Raw genomic sequence first — 13,005 nt, forward strand, 5'->3', positions numbered from 1 at the left:
GGGGGTGCCCTATCTTTGTGATTTACTGGCCTTTACGCCCTTTAACATTTTGGCTAAAGATTTGGCTGAATGAGGGTACAATTTGAGCTGTTTAATCCTGAAGGAATGTATGTCCATTGATTATGCCCATTACATTCCCTGGCTCAGATACATCAAAAGTAATTTTGAAAGTTTGGAAAGAGTAAAACTTTTTACAAACCGAGAATCGGTGATTAAGAGCGATCTGGGGTGGGTCAGGGAGTCCTTTGCACCCTAAGGAAAATGGAGAGGGAAGAGCTGGAACTGAGGAAACCCAGTGTCTGTACATTTTTAATTCTAAGAACAACACACATGATCGAGCCATACCTTCTGGGAGCCTTTAGCACTCATGAAAATTTTCTATTGACTAGGTTCCGATTGGACTTATTTAACTTCCTGTTGGGCCTACCAAGGGGGAGTAGTAGAGGCCAGATTTTAGAATCTTGTGGCTGTGACGGTGAGTCTCCACATATTCGGTAATTATTATACAGCTCCCCGGAAAACTTTTATTATTCCGGTCCTAATGAGGTTGAAATTTAAGCAGGTGCACCCAGCTTTTATTCATTTACAATTATTGTATAAATATTCTATTTATTTTGTTCTTAATTTCTTAAAATCTTCATCGAAGCTCAGAGCTGGCCTTGATTAAATGTTTGTAGCTACAAGGGCATATGCTTACTATTTGAGCCACTCTGCTAATATATATAGTCTAGAGGAGGCTTCTAGAATCATCCTCTCGACTGTCTTTTTATCTTTCATGATTTTTGATATATGCATTATAACAGATTGTATGCATGGTATAAGAATTGTTAGGGTAGTATTGACTTCAATGTGACGTGTGTAAAAATATTTGATCCTTTTTATCATTTATGGCATTTTAGAATACTTTTATTGTTTGATATGTGAAAGCCAAATAAAGTGTGTTTGATTGACTGATTGAGTGAGCACAAATTATTTTTACATTGAAAGTATTTAATCCAATTAGATTGTATTGATTCTGATGCTTTAGCAGCGGTCTTAATGCATGGACACATTGCTTCGTGGATTTGAGTTTTACCACCCTTTCTGATCCATATGAATGTGGGAGATCGACCTAAGGTACATTTTGGGTTGTTTTGGCTTAGGGGTATAGTGGTTTGCTCTCTCTGCTCTCTCAACTCCCCAATGTTATAGTACAGCTTTGCCAGAGTTCAAATGAACATCCATATCACTAACAATCTGTGTTTATGACAAAAAAGCGCATCACACAAGAACCCATCTAGATCAAGTCTGTAAAACCTAAAGCATTTTCATTAGGAATGATAGTCTGAGGGGGTTATTTTTGTCATGAAGATTATGGTTAGTTCTCCCACAAGCTAAAATGATGGCATATTGTCTATGGGTTCTCAAATATGTTCCTCATCTTTTTAAGTAAAATATTCTCACATGCAGAGTAAAACACCAGCAGCAGTCTGTCAAATAACTCCCTAGTAATGAACTACAGTTTCCCACAGTGTTATCTGGAATAAATAGGGCAGTAACATTCTGTATTTATTACAAAAGTGTGGCATGCCGTAAGCCATCTTGTTTGGTTGGCGGATTGGGTGGCTGTATCTGGTGGGTGTTGGCCATGGGCTGGAGGAAAGTAACTGCGCAGAGCCCACTGCCCAGTTACAGTAAGAGCATTCTAAATATAAAGAACATACTTTCCTGCAAGGCTTGGATCAAGACATGCGGGACTTGAATCTTTGTTGAGACTGGTGATACCTGCACAAGCCTTCCAATTGCAGTGGTGGTGTGCACCTATTATTCTCATTTTGTTTGAAATGGAGGCATATTGTGCAATTCATCACCTGCATTACACTTTATTCCTAAACATGATAACCACAAAACCCATGTTACCCCTGATGATTGTGCCCTTGCCCAATCAAAAAATGCTGCTCCTGCAATCCAGCCAAAGCTGTCAATGGAGTAGTTTATGAACAAGGACGTGGCAGGATCTTCATGGGTAACACAGTGACTTGTTACCATGATGAAACAAAGTGCCCTCACTTTTCCAGTCTTTTTCCAAGTTGAGTTTCCAAAAAAGTATTTTTCCAAGTTGAGTTTCCACTTCACCCAAAGGTTGTCTCTGATCAAACAGGATCACAATAGATTTCTGGTTGCACACTAGATTTGTGGTACTCAGGTTTTTGTGCAGCTAGCTAAAGATCCTGCAACCCTGGATAAAACGCACCTACTATCAGATTATTTGATACATGACCTCACAATTCTATGCTATCATTAACTGAATTGGTGGAATACATTTGTCCATCCACAAGAAATGTTGCGGTACTGAAGTACTCGATGAAGTGGCCAATTTGACTGCACTTGAGCGAATATTTGATTGCTTGGTGCATCAACAAACTGTTATCTCACAGAATGACTCTGTGTTGTATTTAAGCTGCACAGATCCTGATTATGAGTATAGCTTTTATTTATCACCCCTGATACACAACAATACCACAGTGTACTTTATTTATTGGGTGCAATACATAAAACTTATAATGAGTTTATGGGGAATAACATGCTGATTTTGGTGTTTGATGCACCAAAATCTGCATGCTACAGTAATTACTGTATGTTTTCCCCTGTAAAATGTCAGCACGTTTGGCCTGCTGAAATGTAATAATCCTTGAGGTATTTAATGTATCTGATAAATATTGGATGTGTTAAATAGCTTCAAACTCATAATTCCGGCCAATGTGCAAGCAGGGTTTAATTCATGGGTTGGAACATTATGAGCAACTCGTGATTAGGCCTTGAGGGTGGAATTTCTGCTATATCTATGGGGATCCCCAAATGGAAGGAAACTATACAGGACTTGCACAACTGATGATGGTCTTGAAAGGTGCGACCTCTAGTCATGGGTGAAAAGTGCAACCGTTAGGGTCCAGCCTTTGAGCCAACTACTGCATCAGTAGTTTGGGTAAGTTCCTTTTCCTTTGGCACCTTTAGATATATTCCTTGATATTTTTTTTTCGCTGGGTATTTTATTAAATATGTTCCCTTATTTTTAGACTTTTCCAGCAAACTGGGCTTTGACAGTGGTAAGTGCCTCCTCCTGCGTCACCCTTTTTTCAACCTGTGTGTCATGTTTTTCCCTTGTGCCGTTGACACTTGCTATGATAATTAAAACACATCTATCAGGCTCTTGTTGACATTTTTTGCAAGTGATTTTATACGACGCTTAAGGCCACATGCCCATGTGTTAGGTTGATACCTACTTTTAATGTGAACTACCTGGCTACACTCTATGTAAGTTTATCTTTCGGTACTGCTTCCTGTTTTTTTTTCTCTTGGGTCAATGGCCCTCATTTTTCCCCATTTATTGATTTCTTTAGGTGTTACATGTACCTCTGACTCCTTCCATATTTTAGTCTTGATGATGATTCCTCATTTCTTGTGGTATTGAAGCGCTGTTGACTATAGGTGCCAATGTCAAAAAGAATGATGATTATCAAACAACACTGCTCTTTGTGTTTGCCTTGCTTAACCTTCTTTCTTAACACACCTTTTTTTAACTTTGTCACCCCACTGTGTGACCGCTGAGGACTGATCACCTATACCTTATTGTATCCTGTATCAATTTTTAGTACTCTGAATCCCATCATAGATATCTTGATAAATAATGATTTTGTTCTGTAATATTTCTGTGTTATATATTTTTTGTTCTATTGTACTGCATTATGGCAATTTAGTCCTCTAATACATTGTATTTGTTTTAATACATTTTTCTGTGAGTAGCTTTGTTATGTTTTCTTGATATATTTTGGTAGCTCAATGTTTCTGTAAGCAATATTTTCATCTACAACTGTACAAAGCTTTCATTCATACAAATGAACAATGCTTCTATTCATAGTAGCAGTTTCTAGAGTGAAGGCGCATCGTCTCAATCATATGGGCCAACGTGATTAAACAATTCACTGGAAACAGTTCAGATTGTGGAGGGTGCACTGTACATTCCAAACAGATGTTGTGACTGTAGATCCAAACTATTATAAGTACCTGGATACCTTGGCTTTGTATTAACGCATAACAATTCAGTCACTAAATTAAGCCTGCTGTTACTAGACTAGACACTGTGGTTTCCTGTCACCCACTGGTAGTTACAAGAAGATGCAGAGGATCTGGCACCTAGTGTGAGCTGGGCAGCTGCACCTTGTGGCAGATACATTTATACCCAGGAGCTGCCCCCATGCAGTCAGTGTCCAGACTGGATCAGATAGAGGGCAGATCCAACAAAAATCCTCTTCTGGTGCTATAACTGGGCAGTTCGGGCAATGTCTTGGAATATGAGGATTGAGGTGAGATGGAGCATTTGAGGCTGTACTTGGGAATATGAGGACCACATTTTAGAAGAAGATGACTGTTCAGCTAGCCAATGATTTGCTTGCCCTTAGTCTATAATATTTGCAGCTTTTATTTACTATGGCAGGACCATAGTTAATTTATGGCTGGTAGTATGAGTAACCTTTCATCTGTTTTAGTATAATTATTTTTACCATGTTATTATTGTACTTTTTTTTATGTTGAGTGATGTCACTTCCTGTATTATCATCAGGCCCAAAGGTTGGGTAGAGCAACTTCCTGTGATGACATCAGAGTCAAAGTTCATGTGTGGTAATTTCCTCTGCTATAATAAGGAGAGATGTCAAAGTAACTGAAGTCATTTTTGCTACCCTGGCACTTTGGTAAACATCCACTATATCAGGGCTGTGATGGTGACAATAAAGTTTTCCAATTCAAAATAGTGATCACACAAATGCACTCTTGAACTGTTGAAAATTGTGATTTATTCGTTCTCAACCAGAAACTGATATAATCATACAGGAAATGAAAACACTGATAATTGACTAGATTCCCATACTGGAGGAAAACCCACAATAGAAAGTAATCCTTATTCCACACAAATGTACAAACATGTACTTTGTCTATTTCATTTCAAGGGGTGTTATTTGTTTAGAAAAAAAAAAAGTACACAAAGATTCTATTTAAGCCAGCTAAAATGTAATATAATGAGAAACAATGGCAAACAATCTAAAGTCGAGTAATCCAGCACAGCTGCACTTAAATGTTTCTCTATTCAGGGATGTAGCTACCAACGGAGCAGCAGGTGCAATTGCACCTGGGGCTAGGATCCAGGAGGGCACTCTGCACCAGAAATATCACACTTTTTTATTTCCACAAAAGGGGGCATTTTTTATTCTTGCATTTGGGCCCTACGGTGACCTTCGTATGCCACTGTCTCATTGGTTGGATGAATATTGACATTTTTTAATGTACTTCAGTTGCACCTCCCAGGAACTCATGAAGTCATTCCAGGAAGGCATTAGCCTATTGGCGTACTCTGCAGCTACACATTCCAATCAAGGGTAGGATGTGGGCATTCCAGGCATGGTTAGTGATGTTTGTGGACATTCACAAGTTCTTCTTCTTCCCCTTTCTTGCCTGGAAAGAGTTGTAGATCAGCCATGTGAGAAGAGGAATTATCATCTGGAAATGTGTTGGGATTGTAGGTTTCCAAGGAAGAAAACAAAACCAAAAATGTGTATTTGCACAGGGCATATATTCTCTGTATGTAGAGTGTGCTGCTATGGGTAACACTGCAGAGGAATGGGATATATCTGTGAATGTCACATGACCTTCCAATGATTGGAAATTCTATACCGGGACCATGCATATTCCTGAAAAAATGTAAGCTTTCAAGAAAGCTGTAAATCTACAGTTGAATGTAAGTGTAAATCTACGAATACAGCTTCAGGCCCTTCTTAGTGAATTGGTCTCAAATTCTTCTAGGGGGCTCTTCTGATATTGAAAACCATAGAGATGGTCCTACACACCCAGAGACGTATGCTCCTGCTTCCAGTATCTGGCTGATACAAATACATTGAGCAAGGCACCAGTAATCTATTATATTGTACATCAACTAAAGCTTTGGGACAGATGTTCGACTCCAGAGAACAGTAACTCACAGTCAGAGTATGGATTTGGCTCCTGTCCTGTGGACAGCAGAAGAACACATGTGCAGCTCTGACAATTGGGCTCTAGGGCAGGAATTAGTCTGATTTGCACAAGTTTTCAGCAAGAGATCTTTTAAGCAGAGATGCTTAGGGGATATATATATATATATATATGTGATCAAGGGCATTCGTGCCCGAAACGCGTCACTGATGTTTACTTGGCAATAAAGACGAAAGATTTTTTGAAGACGAGAGTGGTCTGTTCTCCTTCTTTGTGTGTGTATATATATATATATATATATATATATATATATATATATATATATATATATATATATATATATATATATATATATATATATATATATATATATATATATATATATATATATGTATATATATATGTATATATATATCATGGAGTTATGCTATGTGCTGTAAAAAACAGCCATTGTTGCTGTAATGACACCAAATGGCCAGACTATTGTCTTAGCAGAGTTTATGCTGAGAGCAAACAGACACTGATGCTGCTGTAAACATCAGAAGCAAGGTATGGCACACCTGCAGGCACAAGAGAATCACTGCCGCAAAGCACCTCAAGTGCGCAGTCAGCTTGAAGCGCATCATAAACGCACACTGGCCAATGACAGCCTTAAGGTAGTAAACAACCAACCATACATCAGTACCCCAGTGACTGCCTTTGAAAGGTAAAGTATAGCCTTGTCTTGCTGACTCGAGGATACAGTCTTACTGCTATGTAGCAATGACAACCAATGACCCAGTTCATATATGCCATTGGTTGACATTCTTGTAAGGGGTCAGAGTTCATTGTTAACCTACCAGAAAAACACATTTTATGGCATTGAGCATTAGTTGGGTCCCAGGTCGACTGCCTGCTAGCTAATGATCTTTTGTGAAATATGGTGTGTGAAAATGAAAACCCTAAAAGAATCCTTTAAAGATTTCTCAGTTTAAAAAAAAAAGCACAAATAGCAAATCAATGTTGAGGTATAGACCCTAACAAGAAGAAGGTGTGGCAGGTACTACTATTTACTAATGGTTTCAGATTGCACATCTATGTAGATATCTGTGCCAGACTCACAGCGGTATGTGCCATATTCAGTCACCGTCTTACTCCCCTGGAAAATTTTCAGCTCCACTGGAACTGAGATGGTAACCTCCTTGCTCATGAAACTGACTGTTATTTTTGAGCGTGGTGGTACCTTCATCGGCACACTTAACTCTGCTGTCTTCCTCGTGGTGACTGCCTCAACCTCATCTTTCTTTACTGAGAAGGTGTTGGACGCCTCTGCTGAAAGATTGGCCACTCCTCCCAAGCTAAATGAAGCACCCACCTTGATGGAAGACTCATTGCTGAATTCAAAGCTATGGGAGACATATTTCTCATACTCTTTGCAAGAAGCAGCAGTGAACTCCTGCTCACTGTCTGTGTTGTTGACGTAAAAATACTGATCTGCCTGGATGTTCTTTTCACTCTCTATCTTTTTCTTGCCCCACAGAAGTGTGGCGGTCACAGAGGCTTTCCCACGGCGCAAAGGATACACATGGGATACTTGATCGTTGAAACCAATATCACAGTAGTTTGCCAGATATTCACCAGTCCTGGCTAGAATATACCTTCCCCCTCTATTTGGATGCTCGTACAGAAGCCATGCTCCACTCTGGACTCTGTGGGATGATATCTTATCACTCATGTTTCCAAACATTAGATTGGTCTCTTGAGTCAGAACTGTTTGACTACCAGCGGCATTGGGATGCTCATAGACTGTGATCTTTGGATTGGTCAGGTCATCAGTGATCAGCCTCAGAGAAGATGCCTTGTCATTCATGTCAAGCGAAGGATGTTCTCCCTCCTCTAGAAGAATGAACCCTCCTTGGTAGTTTGGATGCTCGTACATTAGCCATGGCTGCCCCACCACCTTCACAGATGAGATGCAGTCTCCGAAGTTCTCCAATACCAGATTCACAACATCTGCCGTAAATGTCCTACTGAGCCCCTTGAACTGGCCATTTTCATAGACAGTGATGGAGTTCATGGCGATCAGCTATGAAGTTTCCAATGTGTTTTCTGTAGCTGACCCTGTGATACAAAACAACAGCTGGTCAGTGGAGAAACATCATAAAGTGATTGTGTGAAAACTCACAGCACTAGTTCCTACATTTTAAAAAGAAAGAAAGTATATTTTGATGCCAATGTCATTGTTCAGTTTATTGTAAGATTACTTAGTTAGTTACATAAAACAAATATCACAGTGTGAGAGAACACAGCAATAAACACTCCTAAAATAACTTTCTAACATATTTTACAGCACTATTGGCCAGATGTAGGAAGCCAAATACCGGTCGTAACGGCCGATTTCGTCCGTTATCGACAGGTATTTTGATTTTGGGATCTAGGGGCATGCTAAAATACAGATTCGGTAATTTTACCGATTCGGAAAAATACCGATTCTGTAAAATTACCGAATCTGTATTTTGACATGTAGGTAGCACTGTAATCAGTGCTACAGGGGTTTAAGAAGTCGTTATTTACCACCAACTATAAGTTGGTGGTAAAAAATGAAAACCCTTTCAAAAGCATTTTTTTTGCTTTTAAAGCAGTGCCTTGTTGCAGACATACATGCCCTAAGGGCATATATGTCTGCAACATGTGCACCCATGCCCAATTGCGGGGTGCAACAGGGTGTCAAAGTGACACCCTGCCGCCCTTCTATGTTTCCCCCAATTACCGAATCAGTATTTACCGATTCGGTAATTGACATTCATTCCTATGGGCCTCCAGGCCCATAGAAATGAATGGCAATTACCGAATCAGTAAATACCGATTCAGTAATTACCGAATCATACCGATTCGGTAATTAATTCGGTAAAATTATCTACATCCCGATTGCCAGATCTTAAATACCGAATCGGTATGATTCGGTATTTAAGAATCGGTAATCTGGGATTACCTACATCTGGCCCTATATGATTAAAACAAAATTTTAATACAGTGCATTAGAAAATTCAGATTACAACAGCTTCCCCTTTTTCCTTAAAATCATGAAAGGATGATAGTGCATGCTAATGATGTATATGTAGCATGTCATGATGGTGCGGAAGGTAGTAATTACGAAATTTCACAGGACTCGGGATGTTAATGTGTCAAGTGTACAGCAGAAGTATAGAGATAAGGTGTGAAATACTGAGCCTAGAGGTGAAGTGCAGATTACATAATGAAGACTCATATGCAGAAACTGCATTAGGTCTGTGTTTTATAAGGCACAGATGGCTCAGGATTTTACTGGACATAATGACACAACCCATAAAGCTAAAGTTCAAAGTACACTGCCAGAAGTAATTCATTTTTTATGTGAAAAAATCATAATAAAAGGTTATATATGGAAATGACACAGTGTCAACAATGCTCAAGGCTTTATAAATAAGGTGCTGATGTGCCTTGGAGAGTACGACTCAAGGTCATACTTGGCATAATGACAACCCATGAATGCATAGTGTGGTGTCTTTTCAAGTTCATTTTGTGAAGTGTGGATGGCTTTATGAAGGGTCATATACAGAGGCTACACGTGCCTAGGAGATTATGGCTCATGATAATACTGCGCATGGTGACACAACCCATAGAGCCAAAGTGCAGTGCATTAAAATGTATGTTTGATAAAATGGCAATTACCTGGCGACAGGTCTATACTGAAGGTACCAAAGGTCTACAATTTGTGGGCTGAGGCAGCAGAATTGATCAAGATTTGTTGCAACAACAGAACTTATAGTTAAGATGTTATGTGCCTAGGATAGTGTGACTTCCAAAGTGCAGCCAGCCTCATAAGTATTCTTGTGGGGGGGGGACATCTCAAGATCAGGCCGGTCATGATGGCTGATAGGGGACCACAGCAGATTAGGTACCAGTTGTATGTACAAATTGAGGTCTATATTAGTCAGATACAAAGATCCGTAGTTTGTAAAGACCCAGCGACAGAGTTAGTCAAAGCTTGTTACTTCAATGTAAAGTCCATTTCACGTTACCAACAGTGGGAGGTGAATCGCAAGTTGTTAAGGCTGTAGACTACTCATGTTCTTTAACAAGTTTCGGTCTTGCATTACGAATTTCCCAAACTTGGCCTTGTCTGCCACTGAGTCCATGGTGTACAAAAGAGGGACGACCTCTTTGGCCGACGGAATCCCACGCTGTAAGTATGCCTCAGTAGGAGTCAGCGGGGGATGTTGCAATGCCGGACTGCAGGGAATTATGTGTGCCAAGGATTTTGTTCTGGGGTTACATTGTCTACAACTGTTGATATTATCAATGGATTTCCAAGTTGGGTTCAATTCTCTGATTGGAAGCAGGACTATTGTAGCCAACGGCATATGTTTTAAAATGTGCTTTTATACTGCTTGATGGAGATGGGACTTGGCTGAGCTGAGCAGTTGTGGCGCCATGAGAAGCCCGGATACGGAGGTCTACTATGTCCACTTCTAATAAACAATGGTACATTTGTTTTTTTATTGCGGTTTTAATGCAATTATAATTAATCAAATTGTTGTCCCAGTCCTCCCCTGCAAGTTGTAGATATTCTTTAGCTACCACCAGATTATTGGACCTGGGCCAGTTTGTAGATGTAAAAATTATTTTTATTAGGGCCTTCATGGTGTTGTTCGGGGCAGCCGTTGTCTGAAAATAGTATTTAGCAAGAATTGCCTAGCTTTCCTGGTTTTGTTCCAACAGCCCAAATTCCAAACTGATCAAGGTACTCCTTGTGTGAGATGGGAAGTGGAATAACTTCTTGTAGACTTTGCACTGGATCTTTTCTACGGCAGTGCCCATCATGCCGGGAAATGTTTGCTGAGCATAGTTGAGGGCGGGGAGGAAAAGTTTGGCACAAACCACCCTCTGAATGGCAGTAGTATTGAGTTTAATATGCACAAGACATATGTTTCCATTATTGACATTATTGCTTTGCTTTCAATTTTGTTTAGCTGCAAAGTCAGTCAGCCAGTTTCACATAATCATGCTTCCAGAATGATATAATGTTGAAAACAGTCCAACGTCAGTGGATCCAACTGGTAAGCCTCTTCTTAGGATATCTCCAGAAAATGTCAACTTTTATTTAGCTCCCATTAACCACAAGCTCATTCCTGAAATTGTATATGATCAGGCCTGGTTTTGGGAAGTCGCATCTTCCAAGTGGTAGGGCTGTCTCCCTTCACCTTACAGCCACAGTATCTACAATGTCACTCTGAAGAGAGAAAGTTACTGTGGGCCCAATTCACAAAGGTAAACTTAGACCTGAAGTTTAAGTTTAGCCCTGAAGTCTAAGATTTGACTTGAAGTATAAGAGTCCATTCACAAAGACAAACTTAAACCTAAGCCTAAGTTGACCTTTTTGAATATGGCCCTTTTAATTCAGGCCTAAATTTAGACTTCAGGTCTAAGTTTGCGTTTGTGAATTGGGCCCTCTATGTTTCCAGTGTTCCGCATGCAATCTCACATCTCACAGAGGTCTTTTCACACCAACCCTATTTCTTCACCCAACATTCCCTTCTCTTCTGTCCCTCTTTTTCTTCTCCTGTCATGATTTTGAATCTCTCTCAACGTAACTCTTTCACTACCTTCCTAACCTAACTAGCACCAATCGGTTACCTCTTTTGCCTTGCTTATCGTCCCCCTTTCATTCTATCCTGTATTCTCATCCATCCATCCTCCCCAGTGATTGTTTTCACAGGGAGAGGATATATGAGTGTGTAGACACAGATTGAACAAAATAATTAGAAGTACTTGCACTAACACCCAGCTTGTTGGTGTGTGACACTAATGTAGCACATGCATTTTGTGTATGATTGAACTAAAGTAGTGGAGATCAGTGGTATCCTTTTAAATACCCCTGACATGTCCTTGCACAAAATGGAAGGTGACAACTGTGCTTCCAGACAGTTGAAGTATATCTATACTACTATTATAAAGGAAGAACTTTAAACCTTTGAGGTGGGTAAACTCGGGAACCACAGTGCCAATCCACACACCGATACATCGTTGAAATTGTCAGGGTGTGCAGATGGACATAGGCTATATAAATTAAAAAAATATACATTATTTAAAAAATTTACGAGAAAAAAAAAGTAGTCCCATGGAAGTAGCCCCGGCCGCCACGTGCGTGCTGACATCAGGAGCGCGGGGAGGAGCGACATCCCGGAGCGTGAGGAGGAGCGGCGGACATGAGTGCGGGGAAGAGCAGCGGTCAGGCGGGGAGGAGCGGTGAGGAGCGGCGGACAGGCTGGGAGGAGCGGCGGACAGGCGGGGAGGAGAGGGGAGGAGCGGCGAGGAGCGGCGGACCGGTGAACTCAGGAGCGCGGGGAGGTGCGGCGGATGAGGTAAGGCTCCGGGGGACCCACGGACAATGTCTGGGCGGGCGGGGGCCCTGAAGCCAAGGTCGGACGGGCTGCTACTCCAGGGCACCCACGGACAATGGCGGGGCGGGCGGAGGCCGGGGCGGGCGGGGGCCCTGAAGCCTGATTGCTCCCGGACAAGGTCGGGACGGGCTGCTAGTAGTTTATATTCCTGCAGCTGGAGTGGGAAGACCCGGGCAGTGAAGTGAGGGGTGTGGAGACAGTGCAACTTTATATATTCAAAGAGGCCTTTTGGATAGCAGGATGCTGCTGCTGATTAGCCTTCTGAGTACTGCGAATTGGTGGATTGCAGGTGTGAAGGGTGCAACTGAAGACTGGTAAATGGTAAGGAAGTCTCTATGTTAAGCCTACTCAGTTGTCTTTCCCTGGTTAATGCTTAAGCTTGGCAGATGACATTGAGGTCCAGAAATGGTACACCTCTTTGTGCATCTGTTGAAGGTGCCCCAGGATGGAGACAACGCTGCTGTTAGATAGCATTCTACAAAAATTCTTGTCTGGAGTACAGCATGGAAAGAAGACCTGTTTATCAAAGTGGGATCTGAATCACCCACTTTGGTGCATGGTAAACATGGGTGCAGATCCAGAA

General features: G+C 41.0%; 1 pseudogene; it reads right to left on the bottom strand.

The window, feature by feature from the left end:
* Positions 1 to 6,415: 6,415 nt before the first annotated feature.
* LOC144768044 (epidermal differentiation-specific protein pseudogene) lies at positions 6,416 to 8,096 on the bottom strand (annotated as a pseudogene).
* Between the last annotated feature and the right edge of the window lie 4,909 nt (positions 8,097 to 13,005).

Source organism: Lissotriton helveticus, chromosome 7 (assembly GCF_964261635.1).
Source record: "Lissotriton helveticus chromosome 7, aLisHel1.1, whole genome shotgun sequence".
NCBI classification, from domain to species: Eukaryota; Metazoa; Chordata; class Amphibia; order Caudata; family Salamandridae; genus Lissotriton; species Lissotriton helveticus.